The sequence below is a fragment of the Leptodactylus fuscus genome, chromosome 2 (assembly GCF_031893055.1).
Source record: "Leptodactylus fuscus isolate aLepFus1 chromosome 2, aLepFus1.hap2, whole genome shotgun sequence".
Lineage (NCBI taxonomy): Eukaryota > Metazoa > Chordata > Amphibia > Anura > Leptodactylidae > Leptodactylus > Leptodactylus fuscus.
Window position 1 is genome coordinate 147,644,118 of NC_134266.1, and position 20,186 is coordinate 147,664,303.

Genomic DNA, 20,186 nt, shown 5'->3' on the forward strand with positions numbered 1-20,186 from the left:
TGTCCATGATTATTAGAAGAACTTGGTAAACATTAGCAAATCTTCTTAGTGTGGTTAAGTTGACATAAGAATTTAAATGCCAAGCCTATTCGGGGATCCAAATGCTTTCCATTTTATCTTCACTTCCTGGAAACAGGTTCATGGTCAAGCTCTTTGTACTGTTTGGCCATCCTGCATATTGTGAATGGGATCATATGACTGATTTATTAACAGGTGCTGCTGTTGTCAAGGTGCTTAGGCTTACGTGTTACATTCTACATGAATCGAGCTGCTGCTGATGCATCTAGATTTATTTTACAGATAATAGTGCTAGTTGTAAGTAACCAAGATGTAACACAAAGATTTGTAAACTACTAGATGAATTAAGTTCAAGATGCTTGTATGAGAGAAACATGTATATGTAAATAGCTAAATAGTATGAAATAGTAAGTATTGTAAATCAGTATCCATCATTATCCAGGTCATGGGCATACATTTACTATAACAAGCATGCTGCTTTACCCCAGTTAATGGCCTTATGCTGCATTCAGCCCATGCTTTTATTTCTCAATAAGGCTGGGGGTTCACACAGGGCCTTTAAAAAAAAAAAAAAAAAATTGCATGCATTTTTTAATTGCAGTAACAGTTTACACATTACCATGTATTTCACCACTAAGATAATGGCCCACGTTTTATTTGTTGCAGATTTTGCTACAGTTTTCTTTAAGCCAAAAACAAGACTAGATTTAGCAGAAGGCAAAAGTATAAGAGTTTCTAGTAGCTATTCTTATTAGTAGTCATTCTAGTAGCCATTTAGTATTAGTGATAAGACCCCCTGTGGGTCTAAAAATAAAACTTCAGATCAGCCCCATTTCCCACACATTCAAAAATAAAGAGAAACAAATACATATTAGTTATTCCTGTGCCCAAAACACCCAGTCTCCAATTTTAGAAACCTATTTTTCAATAGACATTGCTCAAAATGGTATAAATAAGAAGTATAACTAGGCCGGCAAGAAACAGAAATCGAAATGTTATGGATGTCAGAAATGTTTTCTTTTTCTTGTAAAGTTTTTTTTTTTTAAGGGGGTTAAACTATTTTGAACTATCTTCTTTACTCATCTTGGCCTTCTGTCCATTTTACACAAACTCATGGTTATTGAACGCTAGAGATGAGCGAACAGTGTTCTATCGAACACATGTTCGATCGGATATCAGGCTGTTGGATGTGTTCGATTCGAATCGAACATCACGTGGCAAACTCCAAAAAAATTCGATTCCCCTCCCACCTTCCCTGGCGCTTTTTTTGCACCAATAACAGCGCAGGGGAGGTGGGACAGGAACTACGACACCGGAGGCATCGAAAAAAATCGGAAAAAGTCATTGGCTGCCGAAATCAGGTGACCTCCATCGGCTCTGCTACATCTGATGTGCCGGTCAGCCCATCTGATATAGCAGAGCCGAGTGTGCACATCTGATGTAGCAGAGCCGAGTGTGCACACTCAGCTCTGCTACATCTGATGTGTCGGTCAGCCCATCTGATATAGCAGAGCCGAGTGTGCACATCTGATGTAGCAGAGCCGAGTGTGCACACTCGGCTCTGCTACATCTGATGTGCCGGTCAGCCCATCTGATATAGCAGAGCTGAGTGTGCATTGGCCAGCCTTCGGCCAATCAGCGCTGGCTCTGCTGGAGGAGGCGGAGTCTAAGGTCGGACCTGAATGGAGACTGGTGTGGAGCGATCTTAGACTCCGCCTCCTCCAGCAGAGCCAGCGCTGATTGGTCGAATTCCGTACTCTGGCCAATCAGCGCTGGCCAATGCATTCCTATGGGGAAAAGTTAGCTTGCGAAAATCACAAGCTGACAGGGATTTCCATGAAATAAAGTGACTTTTATGCCCCCAGACATGCTTCCCCTGTTGTCCCAGTGTCATTCCAGGGTGTTGGTATCATTTCCTGGGGTGTCATAGTGGACTTGGTGACCCTCCAGACACGGATTTGGGTTTCCCCCTTAACGAGTATATGTTCCCCATAGACTATAATGGGGTTCGAAACCCGTTCGAACACTCGAACAGTGAGCGGCTGTTCGAATCGAATTTCGAACCTCGAACATTTTAGTGTTCGCTCATCTCTACTGAACGCTAAAAAATAAATGACAATATACTTTTCTTTTGCAGACACCAAGCAAAACATAGAAATACCCTATGGACCACAGCGATAACTTAGGGCACAGTATAAAAATATATTTAAAAAATCCACATGCGGACCCTTAGCAGAAAAAAAAAAACAACAACCAAAATTGAATGGTTTGTTCTGAAGGTTTCCTAGAGGTTCCCAGGTTAGTCTATAGCCCCCTGCAGACAACCCTGGTGTGGGTCAGTGTGGTATTCATCTATTTCATGGATAGCACACTGACCCATACTTTTCTGTGGGTCTGAACACACGGGCTGACAGTCTGGGCTGCATCAGATAGGACAGGTTCTATTCCTGTCCTATTTTGTGGCCTGTGCTTCTGTAGCTACTAATCATTCAATGAAAGGAGCTGCAGAAGCACAGCCTGTGCACGGACAGAACATGGGGACATCCCAGTGTCCCCCGTGTGCAACCTGTGATTTTAATTCACAGCAGGCCGGTTGCAGACAACTGTGCTGCAACCGGCCTAAGTTTCAGTCTTTGCAACAGAGATGTTAAAACCCACTCACAGCCTTACTCACAGCAATAATTGACATTCTCTGGATTCAAAACTCACAGCACAAGACATTTTGTGCTGAAGTTTTTTTTCTGCAGTGTGCGGATGAAATCCATTCCACTACATGTGCGTTGTACTCCACAGTGGGTTAATTGCATGTGACCTCAACCTTATCTACAAATTAGCCTGGTTTAGTGTATCTGTCCCATTAGGGTTAATGCACAATATTTCCCAAATAAGTTCACATTAGTCTGTTGTTTTGATGTGTTATAGGATCAGAATAATGGACAAGAAAAATAGTATAAAAATGGATGCGGACAGAGCACACTGGAGCAGATTTATTAAGACAGGTGTTCTATAATCCAGTCTTGATAAAAGACTCAACAGGTCCAGGCCACGGCTGATTTATGAAGAGGCACTGACTCCTATGCACTAGAATGGAGATCCAAGTTACTATCTGGTATAGATTTCCATTATAATTCATGCTAGAAAATAGAGTTGAAGCAGAGCAGGGGTTGTGCCACAAGAAAGGGTCGTGCGCCAAAACTGTGCCACAATATTATTGCTCTATGCTAGAAAACTGGTATAGAGGGATTAATAAATTCCTCCCACTCCATTGGCATCGATGATCATTCACTATAATGTAGAAAAACAAGATGTAACAAGGCTCTCTTTCATCTAGTTTGCTTACTTTTAAATGGAACATAAAGCCCAGCAAGCATGATTCTATCTTCCATGTAAAACTAAAACTTATTCTTAATAGTACATTAAATTACGAAAGAATCTTTCTCTTCTACATCCATCATTATATAAGAACAAAGGGCTGATGTGAACTTTGACTCATCTGAACCTGCTGAAATCATGCAGTGCACATCTTGAAGAGTTACTGAATTGAGTACTTCTAGTGCATTAACAAAACTGTACAATTATTATGCATTTATTTTATTAGAGGCTATACAGATTTTATTTCACTCCATGGAAATAAAGTATGAATATGAATGAGCATGTTTATTCTACTTTAAGCTCAGACGGAGTTGGAACCAAAGCCCCTCAGGAGTTTTTTCCAGGAGCCAGATTGTTCCGGCTCCCAGAAAAAGAAGCGAGGTGCTCATTCTTGAGGCTGTTTCGCCTTGCGATTCAACCTGAAGACACTCCCTCCTCCAGACTAGGCCCATTCATTTGGCCTATACTGGAGTGCAGTGCACCGACTTTCAGTGGCGGCTACCCAGCTTTTGGTCAGGAACCTGAGGCAACCTCCGCCTCAGGTTCCGGTCCAAAATACTCCGTCTGAACTTACCCTTAGACTTTGCAACGAAAAGCTGATTAGCCCCACTGAATTTCAATGAGGCTAATGCTTGTGCTCATCCGACAGCAAAGCATATTTGTGGCAGAAATAAGAGTTTCTTCAGTTTAAAGTATAGTTATAATCTTTATAAATATTCTAATATTCTTTATTGACAGATTTTGGCTCCTTTTCATGAATTCCTGTGCTGCAACCCACTTTCTGTCCCTTATTAATTTTCTCTCAGGAAGAGGACCCATGATGTCACAGGTAGTGACATTCAGGCCCTTCGCTGATTGGCCTCAGCGGTCACGTGACCATTGACGCCAATCAGTGGATTCAGCATAACACCAAAAGATGTTGTGGGAGCAGATGAACTGGGAGGTGCGAGAGGACACTCAGGGGTTAGATGGTCATGCATTCCAATGCTATTATGCTCTACTCCTGAATCTGTAGGCAATTATGCACAGGTAAAGCATTGTGTGGTCACTACAACCCACCAGTCATGTACATGCACAAAGTACGCCAAAGACTGCATGAAAACTCCATGCAGTCATTTCTAATGCCGTTTTGATGTGGTTTTAATGGCATCCAAACTGACCATCTGAATGCACCCTTTTAAAGAGCACCTATCACCAAGTACAAAATAATACTCTTACTCAATTTCCCTGGGGGTCTCCACCCTAAAACACTAACCATAACCTTCAATTTAACTATTCCTGACAATATTTATTCCTACCCTATTTACTGATATCCAGTATTGTGTGTTTAGCTACTAAGGACCTTATGTATATCACAAGATAAATAGATAGACAGACAGACAGACATATAGACAGATAGATTATTGAGAAGGAATGTTGACAGGCAGAGTGCTGGAGTCACAGTATATCTCCCCCAGATTCCTGACATATGTGTGGTCAAGGACGGATCTTGAATAAGCTGCAGCTCAGTACTGGGCCATAAAAGCCTGCAGAGCCTGCACCTCAGGGCAGATCCTGGAAGGAGAGGAAGTGGTTGGGTCTATCCTGACACTGAGAGCTTTGTGTACGGTACATTGTTGTTTTGATTCATGGGGCTGGTAGTAAGCCACACGTACAGCTAGTATTTTCTGTTTAGTTAGCTCTCAGACGAACAGGTTTTATTTTGCCTGGCATTAAGGCTGTATTTTATTTTGCTTATCCTGTGCCTGACATAAAGATTTAATTTGCTGTTTTTCTTAAATAAACCGCTGTGGCACCATTTCTCACCGGGGAACCTCAGAAGGCCTACTATGACCTGTATGAACAGGAGGCTAAGGACAACTCCAGACTGAGAGGTGAGATCCTGGCATGTCTGGGTGTGAACATGCATGTACGTGTTGGGAGAGTGCAGATGGTGGAGAGAGTGGTGCTGGACAAGTACATCAGGTCACTTCCACCTAGGGTTCAGGGCTGGGTGGGAAAAGCAGGACTGTCAACTGCTGACCAGCTGGTGTGTTTGGTGAAAAGATACCAAGCCACCAAGGAGCTTCTGCAGACGTCTCCCAGACCAGTTACCCCCCAAAACGGGTAAGACTGTACTGACTAATGTGGGGGTGAGAAAAGTTGTGATGAGAGGATACTCAGAGGGGGAAGAGGCAGAGGGGACTGTAAACTTTAAACTCCGATCTGAGAATGGAGACCCATACCTTCTCAGATGTTGGTGGTGCCATGAACTGGGTTATGTGGCCTACGTCCCCGGACGACTGAGCCCATGGACTGCAGCAGTTCCAGGCGGGAGTCCCTATTTGCACAACCCGCTTATTCAGCAGAAACTGCGACTGAACCACAGATGTGCAATGTGACTGTGGCTGGGCATGCTGTACTGGCTCTCCTGGACTCAGGGAGCCTGGTAATCCTGGTGCACAATGATCTTCTCGACCCTGCACTGTGCAATGGACAAACTATTGGGGTCTTGTCTATACATGGTGAAACAAAAGAGTATCCTATTGCACAGGTCACCATTAAAACTACCTCTGACCCAGCCTCTCAAAAAGTGGGCGTGGTTAAGTCCCTGTTCCATAGTGTGATAATAGGAAGGGACTTTCCTCTGTTTTGGGATATATGGAAAAAACAGAGGCTACCATGTCCTACAAATTTTTATGATGTCTTGCCTGAAGTTAACCCTGAACCCTTTGATCCTAACATTGAAACACCAGCTGTAGGGGTGATCCAAGATGGTAAAAGTTTTCCCCTGTCTCTGTTAGCTGATGATGCAGAAGGTCAGGAGGGAGTTCCCAAGATGCTGGAGCTCCAGGTGTCCTGTGGCAATTTTGGGAATGGTCAAATTAGAGATCATAATCAGGCACATGCCAGAGAAAATGTAAAGGTGGTAAATGTAGAACCCCAGTATCCGGGGACAGACAAGGAGTTCCCATATATGTCCATGAACTAGGACCTTCTGTATAGGGTAAACCAAATATGGGGAAAAAAATTGATGAACAATTGGTGGTGCACTGGCCCTATGAAGGCTAGTTTTAAATTTATCTTATTTTATTTTTTTAAATGTAGATTGTGAGCCTCATATAGGGATCACAATGTACTTTAAAAAAAAAAAAAAAAATTCCTATTAGTATGTCTTTGTAGAATGGGAGGAAATCCATGCAAACACGGGGAGAATATACAAACTCCTTGCATATGTTGTTCCTGGCGGGATTTGAACCCAGGACCTGAGCGCCGAAGTGCTAACCACTGAGCCACCATGTTGCAGGGTAGTTTTAGATTTGGCACATAAGCATGTGTTAGGAGGACATTTGGGGTACGAAAAAGAGCGCATTCTACAGAGTGGCCATGGACCTGGTAGGTCTTGTTGTAAAGTCTGCTAGGGGGCATACATATATATTAGTGCAGTCAGATTATGCTACACGATACCCTGAGGATGTACCCTTGAGGCATACTTTGGCTAAGCTAATTGCCAAGGAGCTCTTTTATATGTTCTCTTGGACAGGTATACCCTGACTGAAGGGAATCCTTTTATGTCCAAGGTAATGAAAGAAATGTGCAAACTCCTGCAAATTAAACACCTGGAAACCTCTGTGTATCATCCCCAAACAGATGGCCTGGTAGAGAGGTTCAATAAAACCCTTAAGGGCATGTTAAAGAGGGTAATTAGCAAGACGGCAAAGATTGGGATTGACTACAACCCTATGTAATGTTTGCATTCCTGGAGGTACCCTAGTCCTCCACAGATTTTTTTTCCCCATTTGAGTTTGTGTATGGTAGACACCCACAAGGGCTGTCCGCATGTGAAGTCGGCTCTGCCCGCGGCCCCCTGACAGAGCCGACTTGAGCATGCGTTGAATTTTGACCCCCTGCGTGCCGGAAGAAGACGCCTGAAGAGGCAGTTACTGAAGAAGATGGAGGCAGCGCTGGAAAGACTTCTCTCGCGGCATTGGGAATGCCCCCAGTGCTGTTGAAGCGCTGTGGCCCGCCCCCAGTGCTGCAAGAGAACTCATTTGCATACCGACGAAAAATGGGATTTCAAGTGAATGGCGGCGCGGAGAAGACATCAAAACATAGTAAAAGAATAGCCTTTAAGGCTATTCCAACATGCTAGTGAGAAAAAAAAATGAGTTTGAATGATAGGATCCCTTTTAACAAGGCATTGAATTTATTATTTCACAAAATGCTGTAGCATTGATACTGGATTCAGGAAGTTGTGGCTCAAGGTAAATACTACTCACCCTATTCTTTAAATTGTGATGGATGAGACACAGATTTCTATCATTGATAGTACACTAAAGGAAGTTATGTTGTACATACAAACTTTAAATCTGAGCTCTCCATACGTGACCTACTGTTTAGATTCACCATTGTTTTTATGTGAAATTAGTCATCAAGATATATGAAGGAATCCTGCATAAAAACCAGTTTTACCAGTAAATTTTACAACTGAAAAAGAGATACGTGCACTTAGTCTATGATTGTCAAGGGACAACAATATGCAGTTTTTCTGCAAATTTCAATATGTGAGCAAGACTGAAAATGTTATAAATCACTTAGTACGCTTATGAATGTGCAATTGCCTCAGTATATGCATGGAGATTATCTAATTATGTAGTCACAGAAAACAAAAGCCCTATGCAGAATATATAACAGTCACAAAAGCAAACTTGTATCGAAACTTACTACAACTTAAAAAAACACTTGCCAATTATTTTTTTTATTCATTACGTACCTAACCCCCAGATATATGTATATTATATTTACTTCAACCAGTATTCCCTCATTTAGTTATTCTTTTCTATCTGAATCCTTCTCTTGGTGCAACACTTAGACCAGACAAAATGTATAGGAATTAGGCTTATTGCAGACGACAGTGTGTATTTGGCGGTCAACAAACGAGTAATTAGTCTTCAGTTTTTGTGGACAGAGTGTGTGTTCAGTGTTTCTTCAGCATCAGTGAAGTATGTCCGCAAAAATGGACAGTATGTCATCCTAGTTAGCGGATACACCAAAAAAAAAAAAACCCCACAAAAGACATCTAATGATATCCCTAGCTTGTCCACAAAAATGGACGCACACTGAGTACATCAGTGTCCCCTCCTAGGTTTTTAGTCTCGCATAGGCTGGGTTCACTCCAGCGGTGGCTGTGGACGTACAGGGATTATGTTTCCCTGTCCGCATTTTTCACCTTTTTTGGGAAGAAACTACTTTTTTAAGTGGATTAGGTTTCCATTCAGGGGGCCGCATGGGGAAACCCAAAAGCAGATGTGAACCCTACCATAGACTTCTATGGATGAGGCCGTTCTTCAAAGACTGAAAAGAATAGGACCTGTTCTATTTAATGCGTATGGACTCTCAACCCGCACACTGATCAGTGGAAATTATGGTCATGTGCATGTGCCCATAGAAATGAATGGGTCATTGTGCTATCCGGGAAAAACACAGATAGCACACTGATCTCGCCCACGGTTGTCTGCAAGGGGCGTTGATGCAAAGATACCTGACCTTGTGTATGATGGACTGTACTACACAGGCTCTCTACAGAGGGATACAAAAACTAGAAATGAGCAGAGAGTTCCTGTCACACAGCTATAACAAGGGAGTTCACAGCTCAGCCTCCATAACTATATACTTGTAGTCTTGTAGACTATTTAGTACAATATAGAGAGAATAATAATTATACTGCCCTCAGCAAGTAGATATAGTATTTCTCTAGCTGCTCATATGATGCTCTGCTGATGCATAATGAGATTGATGGCAAAGCAAACAAAAAGAGAAATTTATAAACCAAGATGGTGTCAGATCAAAAGCTGAGGTGAAGCTGGATTGCAGAAAAATGGCAGAGTATTATACATGAAAGGAGAAATGTGACAATCAGTTTAGGGCTACAGGGATAGAAAATAAGTGTTTATACTGGAGAGATGAGGGTACATACAGCGATGTTGAATTTTGTACATGGATATTCTGCAGTGTTCCTCTGAAAGCTTTTGTGGAAAAATATATCCAAAACCAAATTAGTTTTGCTGCAGCACACGATAGGCCACAGCTGGGACATACAATTGGCTAGAATTACTATTACCCTTCATTGGCAGTGGGCCTAAAAAACAACCCCATACCATCATTTTCACCAAATATAACTGAATGCATCTAGCAAACCTAGATTCAACAATGGACTAAATAGTGAAATGTGATTCATGACTCCCGATAACGTGTCCATTTCCGCATTGTCCAGTGGTAGTTTACTTTAAACAGTGGACACTGCAGAATAGTGATCTAAGACATATGTGCAGTTGCTTGACTCATTTCATGTTCCTGTAGCACAGTACTGGTGCCACTTCCAGAGTGAGTGATACAAGAGAGAAAGGCAATTCTTACATGCTATATAGAGATGAGCGAACAGTAAAATGTTCGATATTCGTTTTGAATAGCCGCTCAATATTCTACTATTCGAACGAATATCGAAACCCATTATAGTCTATGGGAGAAAATGCTTCGCTACAGGGGATCCCACCATTCGACTCAGGAGGGTCACCAAGCCCACTATGACACCCCAGGAAATGATGCCAACACCCTAGAATGCAACTGGGACAGCAGGGGAAGAATGTCTGGGGGCATCAAGTACCTTTATTATGTCGGGATCCCTGTCAGCTTGCGATATGCCGGAGCTGACTTTTTCCCATAGGAATGCATTGACCAGCATTGATTGGCCGAATGCCATACAGAAGTACGGCATTCGGCCAATCAACTCTGGTCAATGCATTCCTATGCCGAGATGAAGCAGAGCTGAACCTGCTACACACTCAGCTCTGCCGATGTAGCATTGTCCGATGTAGCAGTCCGATGCAGCAGAGCTGATTGTGTAGCAGGTCCAGCTCTGCTGCATTGGACTGCTGCATCAGACTGCTACATCGGCCAGCACTTAGGGTTGAGCCAATCTTGACATTTCAGTCCAGTCCATCTGTACAGATTTAGCAGAAAAAAATTTACAAACTGATTTTTAGGAAAGATGACATCCTATGATAGTGTCACATTTATGTATAACCATGCTATAGTTTCTTGCATGCCCAAAATGAGTGCAAGTGCATAAGAGATAGGTATACTACATTCACTTTAACTTGCACAACTCCTGAATTTGCAGGAAACCAGTGCAGGCATAGCGCGTTTCAATGTGAGGTGCTGATGGAGTGGTGGTATATAATGCAACCCAGCTATCGACAGCCATTTTCATTATCACCATCGATTTTCTCTCTCTCTCTGACCATGTCAGATCAGGTGGAAAATATTATTCTATGTCAAGAGAGACTGTTGCTAAAGAAACTACCTGACATCCAGCAAGTAACTTGCACAGGTCCTATTATTTAGAATAGTAAATGTGTATAATGGATGTCTTGAATGTTGTGCGTGACTAACTCCATGCTGAATGTAGTTCTCAGGATACAAAAGCTTGGGGACCACTGACTTACTGTATACTACAGGGCTGATCACCCGGATGCGCTACAAAGAAAGGGTTACAGTAGGCTCTACCTGCTCAGGAGGCTGAGGGCCTTTGGAGTAGACGGGGAACTTCTTAGGGCCTTTTTAAACTCTGCATTAGCATTAGCCATCTTCTTTGGAGTGGCCTGCTGGGGGAGTAGCATACCAGTCAGGGACAGAAATAGACTTGACAGGCTGATTAGAAGTGTCAGCTCTGTCCTGGGGAGCCCCCTGGACCCAGTACAGGTGGTTGGTGATAGAAGGATACTGTCCGTGGTGACCTCCATGCAGGAGAACAACTCCCATCCCATGTATGAGACCGTGAGAGCACTGGGCAGTACTGTCAGTGACTGACTGCTTCACCCCAAGTGTGAGAAGGAGCACTATCGGAGGTTCTTCCTCTCAACCGTGATCAGGCTGTATAATCAACATCAGGCTAAGGGTTGGTTCACACTAGTGTTTGTATTCCGTCCGCAAGGAGACCCCCCCGGACAGAATGCAATTGCAACTGCAAGCGATGTGCTTGCAAAGCACATGGAGCCCATAGACTATAATGGGCTCCGTGTGCTTTCTGCGCACTGCCCGCACGAATGAATTGTGCAGGAAGTGCGCGGCAAGCACACGGAGCCCATTATAGTCTATGGGCTCCGTGTGCTTAACTGCACAGCACTTGCATTAACGTTGGTATTCCATCCGGGGGGGGGGTATTATCCATGCTGCTGTAACACACTGAATTTCCCCATGATGGGACTATTAAAGGATTATATTATCTTAATATTTGTTTATGGAGGCTAGCTATGTGCTTGATTTTGTGAATCGATTAGCAATGGGTGTGGTGAACTCTAGAATCAAGAACTGTGCCTTCATACTTTTGTCCATTTAATGTATAATGAGGGGTTGAAGAACTGTAAAAAAAAAAAAAAAAAAAAAAAGCAATTCCTTCCTTAATCCCTTTGAACCTACTCCCTCATAATTCTGCACATGTTCAAGAGACCAAACTTCCCCTTCTATATCATGTGTCTAGCTGTAAGTCGACTTACTGCAAAAGAAGCCTTCTCCTCTGCAAAAAGTTATAAGAATATTAGATCTGCCTCTTAAGATTCTTAGGATAAAGACTTGGGGGAGATTTATAAAGACTTATATTATCAACACCAGACTTCCAAGCTCCATCCTCAGTGAAGGGAATGCCTCAAACAACAAGGTGCAAGCCTACACATAAATGAGGCGCCCCCTCCATCAGGGCGTTCACCTGGAAGGAAATCTATGCCTGCTCCTGGCATACATGATAACTCTGGCAGAGGTAATGATCTCGCCCCCTGCACGTCCTTGGCAAGGATAGAACAAATAACAAATTCACATTTTTTTGTGCAAAATTAAAAATTAAAAAAAATTACAACTTTTTAAATCTTTTACTCCAATTTTATGGTGTACATGGCATGATAAATTTGTCCCACCATGTATGTAGTTATACTTGCAGTTCTGGGGTTACAGGTGTCATGACTAATAAGTAAGCTATTCCAGGCTATTTCTCATTACTGCACACTGTGGTGCGGATGTATAGCAATTTTCGTGATTAAGGGACGTGGCAAAAGTGTGTCAGTGGTGAGGCCATCAACCCCGCCAGATTTACTGACATTTGGTGTAAATGACAGGGAAAATGTTCACCAGCTATGAGTTGACATACATCTTTTCCCCAGGTGCACAGCCTGACAGAGTGTGCACCTAATCATATGTGTGTCGCACCAACCAATGGCACTGAGCTATAAAAACTGGCGTTAGTAATGCCAGTCTTCATAAATCTGCCTATATGTATTTGGATGTAGTTAGAACTGCAGTCAGTTCTGCGGTCACTAACAAGTAAGTGTCACACTTAATAATTCCAGGTTATGTGTCATTACTGACTGTGAAGTTATGTTCTGCACAAAGCCCGTAATGAGAATTAATGTGTATTTCACTTATTTATTATTGACGGCTCCTGTAACCCTGGAACAGAGAATAGTTATAACTGCATGCAGGTACATAGTAAGGCAGATTTAAAGGAGTATTTCCATCTCACGGATCTTATCTATACTGCTAGCTTATGTAAATTCAAGAGTTTTTCTAATAGATTGCTTTAGCAATGCAGCTTCATTTGCATGCTAAGTGATTATTCCTCCCATTGTTTACACAAAGCATTCAGTCTCTTGGGGGGGGGGAGGGTTGTGCGTTCTCCAGATTGTGCTTGCTTTCAAAGCTAATAAGTACAGTTCAGTGGTTAGGATAATCAATTCAACTAAATGCAGTTTGCTGATAAAGGCTTGGACAATTTATTTATATCTCTCTATATAGCAAAGATAACATTTAGTTTACAGTTCTCAGCATGGAGCATGTAAGTGTTTTCCAACCCTGTGTAATGTAATATACATTTACTGTGCATATTTGATCTGCAAAGGCAAGGTCTTTATCCATTGAGGTACTTCATACTGTCCCGTTCAATAAATATTTAAAGCCTACCCATTAGATTGTTAAAAAATACAAGTAATGAGAAGAGAGACAGGAAAAGTGCTGAGAAAGAGAGATGGTAAAATGTGGCAGATTTATTATGCCTTGCATACCAGTTTACACAAAGCATCCAGCTCTTGGGGGTAGGGTGGTGTGTCAGTCAGTGCGGAGGCCGCCTCAGGTTCCGGACCAAAATACAGGTAGCTGCGACTGGATGCCGATGCAGTGCACTGGCATCCAGTCGCGCACTTCACTCCAGATTAGGCCAAAATGAATGGGCCTAGTCAGGAGGGCGTGTCTTCAGGTGGATGTCATGAGGCGAATCTGCCTGAAAGAATGAGCATCTCGCTTTGTTTATCCAGCTCCCGGAAAAAAGAACTGACCGGCTCCCATTCATTTCAACAGGAGCTGTCTTTTTGTTCAGGATTTTGAGGTGGATACGGCCTCAAAATCCTGACCAAAAAACCCCGTGTGAACTTACCCTTAGGAGGCTGTTGTAATTATTTGAGTGAGTACACAGTAACACCATGTGGCTTTGTATTACTCCATAAAATATAACAATCTGTGATCAGGCTCCAGACTCTCTACAATGAATTATCGTATGGGGGCTGATGTTATTTCACTATCCATTGTTTGGGGGTAATATATAGGGCAAGGGTGCTCACACTTTGTCACCATGTGAGCTACTTTATTACATGACCAAGTCGAAAGATCTAGCCACTTCTTGTGGGCGGGGCTGGGCGGAGTGTGAGAGCAGGAGACAGCGGCGTTCTGTGGCCGCCCAGGGATCCTCGCTGTCTGCTTGTTCACAGCGCAGGCTGAGAGTTATCTCTGGACACTGGTAGGCTGGGCCTGCAGCAGCTCCGCCTGCCAGTGTCCGTAGATGACTCTCAGCCTGCACTGTGAACAAGCAGACACCGGGGATCCCTGGCTGCAGCCCACGATCGTCCCATACGTCCATTGCGATCGACCAGTAGATCGCGATCGACGTATTGGGCACCCCTGATATAGGGTTACCTTGACAGGAGCCAGTAATTATTATTGCCAAAAGAGGGCAATGAGAGTATGGTGGATGGTCCCGAGAACACAATGGACACACTGGCCATACAAATAATTTCATCTGACAGACACGAGGGGTCACCATTCTGAGATCCTTAAGTATTACCTTCATTTTCATTCAGGGAGTCCCATTGGACTCTCTTGCGTACCTCCAGAACCTCCTACACCTGGGTAAAAAGACATCCAGGTTGTTTCTTTATTTGTGCACAGCCGCTAAGATTCTTATTACTAAACATTGGCGGTCAACTGCCCCTTTCCATCCCCCCCACCTTCCATTCCACCCCGCCACCCCTAATCCCAGCCACTGAACTCGTCGCAAGGATGAAAGATGTTCGTAGTCTTGAATTCCTAACTGCAAACCTCCATAACACTGTAGATGCATTCCAAGCTATCTGAACCCCTTGGAACACACTGTATTTTAAAGGTTTCTGACCTCAGCTTCCCCCTGCCCCCTTCTTTCCTTTGTGTTCTTCCCTTTGTCTTTTAGGCTTGTATTACTTTTTTTTTTGTATTTTTTTATTGTACATGTAGTCATTAGAGTAGCACCCGTTGGGTGGGAATCAATCCCTAATGGCTGCCCCCCTCCACATGTGCTACCCCACATGGTATTAGGTGAAGCCAATGTGGGGGTAGCAGAGGAGCTGTCCCCATGCACTGCAAGTTACAGCACAAATAGTAATTTAAAAAAGAAGTGCTGTGATTTGTAGTACTTGGGGGACAGCTCCTATACACCCCCCCCCCCACATGTGCTTCACCTAATACCATCAGGGATAGCACACATGCAGCCATTAGCAATTGATTGTTGACCCCCACATGTGCTACCCCGATGGTATTAGTTAAAGCACATTTTTTTAGCAAAAAACTGACGCAAACGGAGGCACATCCATTAACGGAACCAATTTTTTTTATGCATGAATTGACATCAGTTTGTGTCAGTTTTTTTTTATTAAAATAACAGATCCGTTTAACTAATCAGTTAAACTGATGTGAATAACATGATGTGAAAACACCCTAAGGGCGGGTTCATACCTGCACCTGGTCTCTGCTTTCAGGTTTCCGTCTTCTGCCCAAGAAACTGGACAGGAGATGGAAACCAGCAGTCACTTTTTAAACCCATTCACTTGAACGGGTTTGCAAAGTGTCCGCCTGCGAGCGTCTTCTGGTCTCCGTGGCGAAACCGTTTTTTGTTTTTTTTAACCAACCACAAAGTCGGACATGCAGGACTTTATGTCCAGTTTTTAAAAAAACTGTTTCACCTCGGAGACCAGAAGACGCTCACGGGCTAACACTGAATGCCGGGTTTCCATCTCCTGTTGGCAGAAGATGGAAACCCACAAAGCGAAGACTGGGCGCAGGTGTGAACCCGCCCATGTGCTAGGCATTACTGAAATTATAACACACATGCAGTTGCTTTTTTTTTTTTTTTTTTTTTTTTGCATACTGGGAAGTAGCTACAAATAAAATAGAAGATATAAAGACAGCACTTACACTTCTCCCTAATACACTCCTGACTATCGCTAGGTTCACACTAGAGGTTGGCTCTTCGTCTTTTGGGTCCCATGTGGACCCAAACAATGGATAGCCCGTCTGCTAAAAAACTAAAAAGTGATTTCCCGCAGACCCAAGTGATTTCTGTCAGTTTTATACTGAAATCAGCAGAAAAGACCTCCTTGCAGGACCTTCACACCACACAGATGTGAACAAAATACAGCAAACATGTGGCCTCAGCCTAACTAAAGTATGGGTTGTGGTCATAACAGCAATTAATACAACAAAAACCCAGCCTGAAATGTATGTAGTAAACACCTGTCACCAAGGTTACTATCTGTATGCAGCTCTATAAGGGATTATCTGCACATGCACAATTATATGAACCATGTCACCGGAGGAGAGTTTCAGGCTTACACAGTCAAGCAAACAAATACAGACAGCTTCTGAACACCCGACGGTCTACACACGTAATGACACAGATTTTTAGCATAAGGAAAAACATTCAAGAATTTCCATTGTATCAGTGTTGATACTGAGCACAGTATTCCTTAAAAGGTGAGAGCCAGGTTTAGAAATACAGTACACTATAGCATATCACTATAGTATATCACTCAGCAGTAAACGATCTGTTACAATTGGACTGAAGAAAACCATAGCACAAAACAAATGAGCAATTAAAAAGTTGTTACATTTTTTGGCAGAAGTTCCAGCACCTGTAAAACATTTGGAATGGTAGTGCAATGGATCTGATTTATTCTCTCATCAGGTTGCTATCAGTCTTAACCACAAATAACACCGTCAATATGTCAAAAATCCATTCATTTCTATTAACAGTACATGTAATGAATCTGCTTACCTCAGAATGTAAAGAAAACGTGTGCAAGCAAAAAAAAAAGAAAAGGTCACTTACCTAGTAAACTTCAGCTGCCTGCTTACTACTGGTTGCATATTCATTCCAAGCCAATATTTAGAGAATACATTTCAGCTCCTGTTTGTACATTTCGAACTTGCTACAAGGTGGAAATGTTACAGTAGCAATCCACGCCTAAAGAGAAAATAGATCCTCCCAACTGTTGAGAGTCTGGGAGCAGAAAATCACGTGCTTCAATTGTTCAGCTAACAACATCCTGTTACCACTTGAACAGTGTTCACTGGTTAAAGGTGCAGCAGCTGCAGGCAAACAGAATCTCCAGGAGATGTTCTTATTAGTTGTCTACAGAAACACAGTCAGCCAGCGTACAGCGCTTTGCTTGAGCAGAGCGAAAAATCATTCTCCTTTCACATTGAAGACTTGAATTTTAAATACATTTTAGCATAAGAATATACAAAAGCACACAATAGGGCAGATATGTCGGTACTTCCACACGGTGTTACTAGGGCGTGCCAGTGCTGCCCCTTGTAGTAAATCAGATTTCTATCATTCTGAGGGTGAACAGAAATGGAGGGGGGTAGGGGGTTATTTATCATCTGCTCTTTAGACTTATTTTTTTGCAAGTGCATCTTTTTTAAGGCTAAGGCCCCACGTAGCGGACTTGCAGAAAAAAAAGCACTGCGGAAAAAGACACGGTAGAAATGTATTGCAGTTTTTCCTTCAGTGCTTTTCATAATACCTAAAGGAAAACCGCCAGCATTTCCGAAGGTATAGTTGACATGCTGCGATTTCCCAAACCGCAATGATTTTGGAAATTGCAGCTTTTTGCTGTGCGTATTTTTCTGCAATGGTGTGGATAGGATTCACCACTTATCAGTGACTGTAAAACACTGTAGTTTTTTTTGTTTTTTTTTGGTCAAACTGCCGTGTTTACACCATGTGGGGCACCAGCCTCAGACTAGTTGCTTAAAGACACTTGTGAAATGAATATTGTGTAAATTTCACCACATGGAATTATAATTTGGCTGGGTTTACATAGCACTTTTTGGCTGAAGGAGCTTTCACTTTAATGATTGTTAGCATACAGATGAAATGCAGAGTAACACTAGGTTCACATTAGCGTTTGGGTTTTCAACCGGAAACCCTATCCGCTAAATAAACGGTTACACATGGAAACCCATGGATCCCATAGACTATAATGGAATCCAGTAGGTTTCTGCCAAAAACAGCGGAGGACTTTTCTCTCTGTGATTTTAAGCAAAATGGGTGACGGAGTCTCATATTGACATTCCTATGCTAGTGTGAACCTAGTGTAATATGTGCTAAAAATTACTGCATTTAACAACCATGTGGAGTATTTAAAAAAAAAAAAAAAAAAAAAAGTGCCATGTGAACCCAGCCTCCCTGTTAAGCAGTCCGGCAATGAGAAATAGCGTGGAATCAGTCAGTGTGCCACTTACATATCAATGAGGACATCTGTGGCCCCAGAACTGACTGCAGGTATAACTGCATAAGGATTTATAAGGACAGGCATTACTCACGCCAGTCTTCATAGGCCTGGAGCTGGCAGAGGGTTATGTCACCTGTTTCCTAGCCTCCTTTCTGGGTTCTGAAATTCGTAGCCAACCCCTTTAGGACGGGGCCATACATGGTGTAAACACCACGATTTTGCTGCGGTGGAAACGTAGCAGCAAAAACCGCGGGAAATGTATAGGAAGCTCTTATACTTCACTCTTCTGCTCAATCCACTCCTGGCTTTGGCTAAAAAAAATGCAGCAAAATCTACAATAGAAAAATCTGCGTTTCCACATTGTGGAGCCTGCTGTAAAATGCTACATTTTTGCAACATGGGACCCTGCCTTCAAGAAGGATGCATATCTTCCAGTGCTGCACAGTAAAAAAAAATCCACTTTAAAGCAACACATATTTTTTACCTCAACTTATCCTTGCAATTAGTTTTTTTTGACGATTCAGTTTTAATTGGCGAAACATTTTAAAAACATTTCTCACCTATAAAATAAATAAATTACATGACTCACTGAAAATAGGACCCCTAAAACATAACCTTTATTAGATACTAGCTGGTACCCGCGACTTCGCCTGCGGTGATTGTAGCAGTGGGTATATACAGGCGTGGGTAAGGTTTTCGTACTGTGTATAAGGTATGGGATATGAAATGTAACTTTGTATCTTGTTTTTTCTGTAATTCTGAGAATACGTGAGACTTTTGTGTTGAAGTTAATTTGTATTTGAGCTGCTATATATACGGTTTTGTGAGAAACTTTACATAGTGACTTTGGGACAGAAGTATTTGAAGTTAACCCTTTCCCGCCAATGGCATTTTTTTTATTTCTCCGCTCCCAGAGCCATATGAGGTCTTAATTTTTGCGGGACAAATTTTTCTTCATGATGCCGCCATTAATTATTCTATATAATGTACTAGGAAGCAGGGAAAAAATTCAAAATGGGGTGGATTTCAAGAAAAAATGCATTTCTGCGACTTTCTTACGGGCTTTGGTTTTACGGCGTTCACTGTGCAACCAAAATGACATGTCCCCTGTATTCTGTGTTTCGTTACGATTCCGGGGATACCAAATTTATATGGTTTTAGTTACATTTTGACCCCTTAAAAACAAATCCAAAACTGTTAAAAAAAATTTTTTTGAAAAGTCGCCATATTCCGACAGCCGTAACTTTTTTATACGTGCGTGTATGGGGATGTATAGAGCGTTTTTTTTTTTTTTGCGGGGCCGGGTATACTTTGTAGCTCTACCATTTTCGGGAAATGTTATTGCTTTGATCACTTTTTATTCAAATTTTTATCAGAATCAAAACAGTGAAAAAACGGCAGTTTGGCACTTTTGACCATTTTTCCTGCTACGGCGTTTACCGAACAGGAAAAATATTTGTATAGCTTTGAAGAGCGGGCAATTTTGGACGCGGGGATACCTAACATGTATGTGTTTCACAGTTTTTAACTACTTTTATATGTGTTCTAGGGAAAGGGGGGTGATTTGAATTTTTAATCCTTTTTTTTTTTGTTTTTAATATTTTTTTTACTTTTTTAAAACTTTTTTTTTGCATTTATTAGACCGCCTAGGGGTATTGACATGGGTGGGCGGTGTCGCGGATTGTCAGAGCGGTGGGGGTTGGCAAACATGGCTGCTCCGGAGCGTTAAAGAGAGCCTCCTGGAGTATCGTTAAGGTGAGGGGCAAAGTGGTAAAGTATATGTATATGTGATTGTGTGGGGTTAGGGGCCAGGCTGTAGAGGGCAATATGAATTTTGTGGCTTGCTATGGTCCAAAGTGTGTGAAATTGCAGACATGGTGGTGTGAGTGTGGGGTTTGTGGGGGTCCTGGGAAAAAACGTATGTGCGCTATTGTGACGAAAAGTAGCCTA

At 42.4% G+C, this 20,186-nt stretch overlaps 1 protein-coding gene across 1 annotated transcript in view; it reads right to left on the minus strand.

The window, feature by feature from the left end:
* RPH3AL (rabphilin 3A like (without C2 domains)) overlaps positions 1-16,954 on the minus strand; it is a 120,930-nt gene extending 103,976 nt beyond the window's left edge. Inside the window, exon 1 of the mRNA XM_075264927.1 lies at positions 16,826-16,954. The gene's annotated coding sequence lies outside the window, so the exon portion shown is untranslated. The remainder of the gene's footprint in view (positions 1-16,825) is intronic.
* Between the last annotated feature and the right edge of the window lie 3,232 nt (positions 16,955-20,186).